The 11167-nt window shown below is 33.9% G+C and overlaps 1 protein-coding gene across 1 annotated transcript in view; it reads left to right on the top strand.

Annotated features, from left to right (window-relative positions):
• The first annotated feature begins 370 nt into the window (after positions 1 to 370).
• The window catches only part of CNTN5 (contactin 5), a 1454884-nt gene continuing 1444087 nt past the window's right edge, over positions 371 to 11167 (top strand). Inside the window, exon 1 of the mRNA XM_055091393.1 lies at positions 371 to 853. The gene's annotated coding sequence lies outside the window, so the exon portion shown is untranslated. The remainder of the gene's footprint in view (positions 854 to 11167) is intronic.

Here is an 11167-nt window from a genome sequence, read left to right as displayed (position 1 = left end):
ACAAAGACAAGTGCTTCCAAGGCAGGACCTGAGGAAATTCTCCAAAGTGGGAAAGTCCACTCTCGAGCCAACCTCAGGGAACGCAGCAGTCGGTGCTGCCGCGGGACGTAAAGGCGCCTGACTCTGGGAATCGTAGAGAAGAGAGACGGCAGCAGGCGAGAGGGCAAGGGACTCATCCGAGATGCCCCGTGCGTTCTGTCGCCGTCGTGTCTGCGCTGGAATCTGTGATTGAAATTCGGGAATGTTGCGGGTCAGAAAACGGGGGCGGGGCGGGATCCGGAGTTAGGCGCGGAGGGAAATAGCAGCAGACTAGAGAGACGCGTAGAGACTCAGAGAAAACCCTTCCAGAGGCAAAGGGACCTACACGCCCCGGGATGCACTAACTGAAGTCTGGCGGCGGGGAGGCGAAGGCGGCGGAGGGGCGGGGGCGGGGGCGGGGAGGGGCGCGGGCCGCGCGGGGCCGCACAGCCAGTCAGAGGCTCGGCGCGCGGGCCGCGCTGACGCATTGGCCGGAACGCTCGGGCCCCAAACCCTCCAGCCGGAGGAGGCGCCGCACCTACTTCCGAATATAACCAACTACCGAGCTGGGGAGCGTGGCTACGAGGAGGCTGCCTCCAAAGTGCAGTGAAAGCGCCCGGAGGGAAGGATGCGTTACCTGGGTCCCCTCCTCAGGGAGCGGCCGGGCGAGGTGGAGGATTCCCTCTGAAGGATTAAAAACTCGGCAGTTGTCTTCTGCCACAGGCTGGGGAGGACCCGAGCAACTGCTCCATTTGAACTGTGCCGACGGGCAGGAGGATGGGAGACGGGAATTGAGAGTCACGGACGAAGGACAGGGGAGTCTGGCGTCTGCTTGGTAAGTGGCTGGCATTCCTTCGCCGGTGACTGCTGTCTGTGATTGTGCACTTGGTCTCCCAGGCGCTGACAGTTTGTGACACGCTCGCTTCTGCAAAGCCATCCTTTCTTGCCGTGTTGCCAGAATTTTAAAACTGTCACATAAAGCTGCTGTTGTTGTTGTTGTTTTAATCAAACGTTATTTTTCTCTGCTGGGATTTCAGGTCAGAAAAGTTGAGGCAAGACTAAATATAACCTATTTGTGTTATCTTGTAATGTCATCCAGAATGAGAGTAAACAATTCCTACAGCTAAACTGTAAGGTGACAGATGCGAGGAGAGGGTAAGAATTTTTCTACAAAAGAAACTAAATGTTCAAAAAATAGGATGTCTTTCTCAGCTACTGGATGTATGTCTTCTGACTGAGGAGTGTGTTTGTGAGAATAGAGCCCAGATAACTGGGCATTTGGCAGTGCAATAACTTGTTAAATTCAGTAGGGATGCTCTGTAAGTGGAGTTCTACAAAGTTCGAGAGACTGAAAAAACAGTGTCTTGGATTATGGTGAGGTGTTTTCTAAATGTTGTGTAGGAATGTGACAGATTTTTTAAAAGATTATAAAAATATGTTCAGACATCCTTATTGAATTTTTTTATTGAAAAATGGGAGAGGATATTAATTTGCATATATATGAATATAGTGTACAACAACCTCAAAAATTTTAAGTTGTTTTAATTAACTTTATTTTGAAAAGCCAAGAATCCCTTATTTATTTTAGAATTATTTTATTTTTACATTTCATAACCTCTCTGTCATGAAAAATATAATCAATGTGCTAATTAAAGTACAGGTTTGGAAGCAAAAAAAAAAAACTTAAACTGTTGTATGTGAAGTGCCTTACCTGTGTTCAGTTCATCAAGTTTTTTCCTTAATTTAAAAGATAAACTCATATAGAGATGGCAAACTTCTACCTGATTCTCAATTTTAGCTGGAAATAAGGATGAAAGAGATGTACATTAGGATACTAGCATTATAAACTACAAACAAATAAATAGTGATCAAATTTTAAAATTAATAGAGGTATTTTTGATTACTGTTGAACTACAACAGGACTGCCAAAATAACTTATGACTATCACAGCAAGCTTAAAAGAGTTCATCGTGATTAATATCGTGACCCTAAACATAAAAGAATTAGTAATGATTAGGTCATAATTTTTTTCAAAATGCCTGTAATCAGTTTTAAGCCACTCACAAATGTTTCTTGGCATATTTTCCTACTTCATATTCAAATTACTATAAGTTTTATGTGGACCAGTATATTGAGTCTCAAACTTGACAGGTATATGTTCTTTTGATTCAAGTGGAAATAAACAATATGACTATGCAACAATACATTACATAAAACAAATGATTAAAAAATAAAAGATGTTACAAAGACCAAGTAAGGCTATTGAAGGAAACAAAGAACAAAATTCAAAGTTAAAAGTTAAAAAAGGAAATGTGATATAAAAATAAAATAGAAAAGTAACTTAGCTGGAGTGTGGTGAGATGGTATTAAAGCATATTTGAAAACAGAAAATCAGTGAAATGCTTGTTACAATGTAAGTGCCAATGTTTTGTGCAGGGATTGGTGGAGCTTTTCAATTGTTCTTATTTAAAACTTCTGAAAACTAAAAAATGGGGAGGAAAAACTGTTCATTTTGTTTTCTCTTTGATTCCATATACAACTGATAGAAAGTTTGAATTCTCAAAAGTTAGAAAAAAGAACATTACCCCAATAGATTAACTAAATGCCAGATTTTGCCTGTAAATTCTGAGGCACATGCATGGGAGGATGCATTTGAAAATAGATCTGAAAAGCTACAGTCATGGGATTTTTAAATAGATTGCCTAAATACCTTAGTGTTTCCCAAAGTGAGCAATACTTCAACTATTAGGTGGTCTGAAATCTTTATTAAGTTAGGAAGATGAAAAATCACACCTTGAATGTACATATAAGCTATGTTTATTTTAAAAAATAATTAAAATTAGTTTCTTGTGAAAGTTTAATCTTATGTGTCCAATTAAGTAACACTATCTATTAAAAATGGACCAGGTCTGGTTAATATATATTTCTTTATATACTTATATTTCAGAGAAGAGGTTGGAGTGTGGTTTAATGTCAAAACTGACTTAGTGATCAGGACCAGAGGGTGTCAGTAAAGGATAGAGGGCTATCTAGATGGAGAAAGTAAGGGCATGCTATGCTAGCCAAGTCATTTTGGGAGTTTGTCTTACTTCTAGCTAAAACAAAGATATAATTTTTTGAAATTAAAAAAAATGAAAACTTGTCTGGATGGCTGTAATAGGTTAAAGTTGATTTAACTATATTTAAGTTGGATTGGCTAAGACGAAGTTTTATAGCAGAGTTTACTGTTCTCCATCCATTAAAAACTAATTTAGGAATTTGATGAAGCCAGATGCTTAAAATATAGTGATATGCTGAATCCATCCTACCACGCATATTTTGCTTACCTGTAGTCTTTGAATTGTCTCTCTTTTTAAATATGTTTTAAAAATTTGTTTACTAAGAGGTCGGAAATTTATTTCTCTTAATTTAAGTAGACCCATACATTTATATAATTTGGTGTCTCAAAATTCTGACTTCAAGAGCTCAGATTTATTCATTTCTTATTACTGAAGATACAAACATAAGGTAAGAGAGGTTTGTATTTCTGACAAGATATTTTAAATTAGTGTTACAAGGCTGTGCTTATATGTTACATGAACTTCTTAGCACTTTATAGCAGGAAAGAGGCTGGTCGGAAGCTCAAAGCGGTAGAATCTTTGAGAGGTCTGTTTTTTGAGCATTTGTGATCAATAGCTCTACATTAGAGACTGATGCATTTAAAAAGTAATGAAGTATATAAAAACTATGTAACACTTAAGATTTAGGATTAAAAACGATTACGAACAATATCTCATATCTCTACCCAGACCCTTTCAATTAATTTCTCCTCATCTATATTTTTTGATATTCAAGTGTATAATGTTAGAAAGGTTGTGATAAATGGAATATTATCAGTTTATATTCTTCTCAGATATTTTGAACAGTTCTTTTGTTAGTTATTTTCATGAAAATGAATAAAACAATTTGGTAGTGTTGCACTGATACAGTGGATATGAGAAGAATTTTTAAAATGACTTTATTATATATTTACTTTTTAGGAAGATATTAAATATTTTTAAGTCGTGTGGTGGTATTAAATTATTTCCCATGAACTTGATATGACTATGTATTTAACTTCATTTATGTTTTACCCGTTGTAAATATGTGTATAAGCTAAATATTGAGCATTTTCATCCTTATCAACCCCTTAAGTTAAAACACAGTCTTTAATTTCATATTACACAGTATCACATATTGTATTTTTGACCTTATAGACTTCTTAAATGTTTCAGTGGAAACATGAGCTTATACGACTTAAGAGTCAGCCAAACTATAGAAGCTCTTCTTTTCTCTAGTACAGGGAAATGGAACTCCAGAAATAGGCAATAAAGTAACTGAAAAATAAATCAAAGTTCTGTCCTTTTTGTGGAAACCAAAAAATCAATGAATCCACCACTTCTAAATCTAATATAAAATAGTGTGAGATTTTTCATTTGTGAGAAACTTTAGAAAGTACTGTCATGTTATTTTACCATGCATTTCTTGAGCTGGAATTCCTTGTGATCACTGTCATTTTTAAACAATTCCAAAAATGTTTTACTGAATGAATTTAACAACACAGTTGCAGAACTGATTTTTCTTCTCGTTTTCTCAGTGGTCTCTTAAAAATCCATAATGACCTAAATAACTTGCTTCCCTGTGGATACCACTTTCTATTTATTTTTAACAAGTGGACTTCTCTTAAAAGATCTGGTAGGACTTGCACAGTTACTCTTACTCCAGTCATGGTTCCAAATATTTCTTATATTCACTTGTATAAACCAAAAAAGTTGAAATTTTGATAGAAAACAAAGTATTAAGGTATTTGTATAAGCTTCCCCACAAACATACCTTTATAGTTTGTGTCTTTACTCTAAAATATAGACCTGCTTAAGGGTTAAAGTGGCTAATTTGAACGTTATCCAAAATTTGAGCAATTGTATATTGGGCAAGGAAGAAGATGAAAGTATTTCATTCATCAGAGTGATCAAAAACTCTTGTTTGTGACTGTTGACTGGAAAAGTGTAATTATATGCATAAACATTTTATGAGGGGGAATAAGAATCTGATCCTTATCATTCTTCTAGCTACTGAATGCTCAAGAAGGAAATCATCTCGTTTTCCGTTATGATCCAGTAAAGTAACTATAGCATATGGAGTTTAGGAAGAGAAATTTGGCTGATCAGTTAGGTGATAAAAGGTAGATTGAAATTCTCTTTCTCTTAATAGTTATAATATTGGCAGAAACATTCATTATGAGGCTAAAAAAAATTAAGGGGCTCTAATTGAGAGAGATTTCATAATAGGGTAATTATAGTTATAATGTCTAGAGTCATAAGCAAGATTCTTATTGTATTTTCACAAATATTTCACTAGTTGCAGTAGTTTGTGTTTAGGAGGTAACTAGTAGAGAAATGGTACATTTATTTGGTGAAAAATTTACTTTTAAGTATATGAACTTTCATCTTTGTTTTCTTATATATTTAATTTCATGTTTATATGTATTAAAGAACAAAATTTTCTGAAATTAAAGGTAACAAAGAGTATAATTTTAATTATCCTAAGTTCTCCCATTTCAGTTTTATACAAGAAATTGAGTTTTAAATGATACAGTATTTGATAAGATACTATTGTACTTTATAGCCCCTAAAATGACAGAATAATATGAAATCCCTGATGACGAATATGAATATTAATTGGAAAATACAGGTTACAGTAGGAATTTAAAAAAGAATTCTTGTTTTCTAGAAATAAATTTTTATTTAATTGGCTTTTCATAATCATTAAATGTAAAATTGTTTCCTGGGCACCTAAACAAATTTAAGTGCCCCCCCACCCCAGTATTTCTGAAAACATTAGAAAAGTCTCATATTTAATCTCAGTTAGATTTTGGTTTTGTCTTATTTTGTTATTTTGAAACTTTTCTCTTTATATTCTTATCTAAAAGATATAGACTAGCTTAATCTAGTCTCTTATGTTAAAAATTAATAAAACTATTTGTTAGTGATGATTAATTTTGTCAATTTTGAGTATATTTAAAGGTAAGAAATTCAAAAGTTATGTCTTTTATTAATTGATACCTTAAACTTCATAATTTGACACTCTTCCTCTTTCAGTGCCCTTATTCTAATGACAGTGTGTGAGCTAGTGAATGAGAGTTTCTAATGCTAAAGTAAGCATGTCATTAAATATAAGCCCAAATCCCATGAGTTATTGATGATAAATAAATTATTAGGACGCTTAGAAAAAAGGTGACAATACCATTTAGTGTTGGGGGGAGCCTAACGGAGCTCGTATTTTCACTTATTTAATGTGAAGAGTAATAAAGATAAAAAGACGTGAAGTGACATGTTTAACATTTGGTGGAAAAGATGGAATTAGAACCCAGTTCTCTTTAATGTCTAGGTCAGAGATTTTTATAGTTTATATGTTTTTCTTGCTGTGAAAATCTTAATTATTTTGATACCTACTCAAATCAAGATTAGGATATAAGTATATGTAATATTTTTTTGCCACTGGTTATCTGTAAAACATTGTCTTTTAAGACTAGAAACTAAAAATCCAATTATATTAACTCAGAGGAAACAGCTATACCCATATTCTCTTAATGAAAAACTGAATGTCTAGACGACTTAATTGCTAGATGTGAACTTTTTCACAATGAACTTAGTGTGCGCTCAGCAGCTAAATCAAAAGGGAGAAGGTTTTTGACACTTTCAGTTAAGAAACCTGCGAACCCAAGTAGGAAAAGAAATGTAATTGATTTTTTCCACTGTGTATTTATAAAGGAATATCCATTTCTTTTGTTAATACTTTTTTTCTGTATTGGCAGTTGGTTTTTTTCAGTAATACATGTTTAATGGGACACTAAACAAAATAGAAAATCAATGAGAAATGTGAGGAGAAAATATTCCTGTGAATTGACAAGTTAGGATAAATTTAAATCATGGGCTTCCTTAGGTCTATAACAATTTTAGCATTTAATAAAATGAAAAGCAGAAAGTGAAGTAGAAGTTCTCTAGAAATAGGCAGTATTTCTCTGAATTTTAGAACTCAAATATCAACTTTTATATAAATTCTAGTTTTACTGTTATAATAATAAAGGAATTAAACAGAGAGCAAATTTGAGCCTGTAATAGTACTTAGTTATCATTGTATCTGAACCAAAGTTCCTCTATGCTTAATTTTAATAACATGATGTAAATTATTTTAGAATGAATATATGCTAAAAATTTTCTTCTGTAGAGCTGAACATGATAAACTGTAAAATTGGCACAGTGCAACTCAGTGGAAAGGCAATTATATGTTGCTGGGTTTCTGATATAATATTATTTTTACAGATGTCTTCTCTCAAACTTTTCTTTGTATTAGTCAAAGGCAAGAGCTTTTTGTTTGTCCCTATGGGGTGACTTCATATTTTAAGACTCTCTTTTCCTTTAAATACTGAGTATTTAAAGATGACAAGTTAATGTACTAAAGATGAGGTGAAAGACTGGCTGAAATGATTAATGGCTAATATGAGGTTTTTTTCTACCCTATGAATATAACCAAACTTTGCAAATAACCCTAGTAGAAAATATAAAATATATTCTCCAACTTCAAAGAGTAAATGGTCCTTAATATTCTTTGAATTTTTACTGTCTTTAGATATTTACTTACCTACAACTTACTTTGAAATTTTCAGTGTTTTCAAAGAGCAGTAACTTTAGTAAGAAAGAGTGATTACTTGAGATTTAAGTTGTGATCCAGAATTGATTCCATGAAAATTTACCATAGTAAGTGTGTTTGAAAACTTATGACTGTATTTGTTTGTTTTTCATTCCCTAATGTGGTCTTGGTGGTATATACCTCAGTGAGTAAAATTAACAAAACGTAATTCTTTTCACATTGAAAGTAATTTCTACATTATTTCACTCACTCAAATGGTCTATAGTGGGCAGTTGTAGTTAAGTAAGAATATAAAGGGCAATAAGTAGTTCATGGGCTGGTGGAGGAAATAAGCACATAGGGTGAATACAATTCAGTGTGAAATGTGCAGTTATATAGTGTATACAGCTAAGATGCAAATTTTCAATATTTCTCCTTTTGGAGACGGCTGTTAGTTTACTCCTACTGAGACTTTCCTGCATAGACTATTTCATGCTAGCGTTCTTTCGCTAATTGCTGCATTTACTTCCTAGTACCTAAATTATTTTAAAGTACTTTTTCTTCCAAGATTCACCTAACCATTTCAAGTGAATGTTGTGTTTTTCTACATCTCATTATAGTGCTAACTTTAGTATCTTAGACCCATCTAGTCTCTTGATATAGACGAATTTATGGTAAAACGAACATGGCTTAGATGCTGTGAAAATATGCAATTCTTATATGTTGTTATAAATATGCTTGGATTCTTTCAGTTATTAAGTATGGAATATTTATGGTGCTGGTGCTGGTGATACTTATTTTACAGGGGTGGATTAACTGTGAAGCTGTGAAGCTTTGCTTACACAGTCTCTTCCAGATAGTAGTAGTCATAGTAGCAACAGAGCAGGTAGTAAATATTATTTTGATAATTATAGTAATATATCTAATATAAAGAGGCAGTATGGATTAGGGGATTTGGTGTTTGAATTTTAGGGTTAAGTCTGGGCTCTACAATTTGTTAGCTGTGTAATTTTAGAAACGTTACTTAACTTTTCCTTACGTGCAAAATTAGGATAGTAAATGTCATGCAGTTGTGATAATATAAAAGAAAAACCTACTTTTCAATGACAAAAAAAATGACAGTGTTAGAAACATCAAAAACATAAGTCTGGGAAGAAATGTTGATTTTACTTCAATTCCTATTCTAACATATAAGCTTTAAATTATTTGTCTACCAAAATATTCTGTTTTTGTATGAGGTGCAATGCTGTTCTAACTGTGGAAAGTGACATTGAGATGTATAGACCATGATCCTTTAAAGATTATTCTGTGTATCTTCTTTTTTATCTGAGTAATTTATTTGGACAGGCATTTCTTACAAAATTAGTGTTTACAGTACTACTTACTTTTGGGGATCCAAAGGAAGTAAGAGGTTTGATCCCTGACAATGGAGAGGTGGAAAATTGTCAGTCAGAACACAATTTAATAAGAAGCTTAAGAAAATGTGCTAGTAAGCATAGCTATTGATCTATTGGTCATATAATTCTAAAGACCTTGGAGGAACAGAAATGGTCTTTGTGGGGATGGATTAAGCTGACTTTCCAGACAAAATGAGAAACACTAGGACTTGAAGGAAGTTTCAGTTATGGATTGACAACGACTCTTTTTCAGTTGGTGAGAAGAGAGGCAGAAATGAGGTGGATGTTTGGAAGGAAGTAGAAAGGTTAATTAATATAAAGAAATAACTCTTTGTAATGCAGAATAGTTAATATATGTCAAATGAGGAAATGTAAAGGATTCTGGGAGAAAATTGAAGAATTGGGATTTTGTTGAAAGCAAGATGTTAAACATTTATTTTAAGATTAGATGAGGTTCAGGGCTTCCCTGGTGGTGCAGTGGTTAAGAATCCGCCTGCCAATGCAGGGGACACGGGTTCAAGCCCTGGTCTGGGAAGATCCTATATGCCAGGGAGCAGCTAAGCCCGTGCGCCACAGCTACTGAGCCTGAGCTCTAGAGCCCACGAAGCACAACTACTGAAGCCCGCGTCCGGGCTTCGCAAGAAGAGAAGCCACCGCAGTGAGAAGCCTGTGCACCGCAACAAAGAGTAGCCCCCACTCACTGCAACTAGAGAAAGCCCGTGTGCAGCAACGAAGACCAAACGCAGCAAAAAATAAATAAATAAAATAAGCTACAAGGATATATTGTACAACACAGGGAATATAGCCAATATTTAAAAAAAAAAAAAAGATTAGGTTCAGCCCCAGTTTTTTGCCTTGCTGTGACGTGGACAAGTCACTTCCTCAGTTTATTAATCTCTCAAGCAAGGGAGGTAAAATCAATGAAAGTAAAGGATTTCTTTTCAGGGTTTGATCACCTGTAATTCAGTGGCTGTGTGCGATGTGAGGTTTTGATGAAGAGGAAAATTGAAACAGAATTGTAGGTGTGGACAGGTGAGTTTAGGATAGATTCCACCAAACAGAGATAATGAGACAAGAGATCATGTTCCTGGCATATGGGGAGGCCATGGAAAGAACATGGACTTGTTACACCCATGCTTGATTCTGGCTCAGCAGCTTCCTTTTGGTTCCCTGAGCAAAACGGTAACCTTTCTAAGATTTCATTTCTTTTTCTATAAAAGAATGATACTGACTACTACCTCACTTTTATTTTTTTTTAAAGAAGGAAATGAGACTGTAGATTCAGGAGGCAAAATCATTTTCTTTGTATATTTAGGTCTAGTTACTTACAAAAATCTCATTTTTTACTTAGGTTCAAGAAATATTTAAAGGCAGAAAAATCATTTGAATTTTATATAAATATACATGGGTACAATCATTCCAATTTTCCAAGTATGAGGAAACTCATGTAATTTCTTGGCACAATCTTGTAAATTTGTTCATAGGTACTTTCTTTTCTTTTCATTGTCTTAATTTTACTTGCACATATTTAAAGAGATTACTTGATTTGGGTCTTTTTAATTTTGTTGTATTTTGATTTGCCTGAAAAAAAAGAAGTCTTTAATGTCCCTCTACAAAATTATTTAGAGCATAGATTCTATTTTGGTAGGAGAGGGACATGTTTCAAATATTGTTTTTGAATCCCATGTGATTGCAAAATGGTATAGGAAATATTCATTTGAAAATTATAAGTTCCCCCAATTATTTTCTTCCTCCATTTTTATTATGTTCTTGTTAATTAAAAAAATTGTGAGAGTGGCTCATGCTACAGTTATTAAATGTTAATTTACTGCTAATTCATTAAAACAAATAGAAGTGGAAGTCTTTTAAATTGTGAATTGTCATTAGATTTAATAGCAAAAATAAAAAGATTTCAGTTCGAAACACTTTACAGATATGTTTTTCTACAAGTAATATTCGATGTATTACCTTTTTGGCTTGGCTACTCTGACAATAAGAGTTATTATCAACATACTTTTCTGATTAATATTCTGCTTTAAATATGTATATGCTTTGAATCTGTACAACCAATCAACAACTTCCTCCAATATATATAGATCATTTTA

Source organism: Physeter macrocephalus, chromosome 16 (genome assembly GCF_002837175.3).
Source record: "Physeter macrocephalus isolate SW-GA chromosome 16, ASM283717v5, whole genome shotgun sequence".
Lineage (NCBI taxonomy): Eukaryota > Metazoa > Chordata > Mammalia > Artiodactyla > Physeteridae > Physeter > Physeter macrocephalus.
Note: the sequence above shows the minus strand (reverse complement) of the source record. Positions and strands in the feature narration are given on the sequence as shown.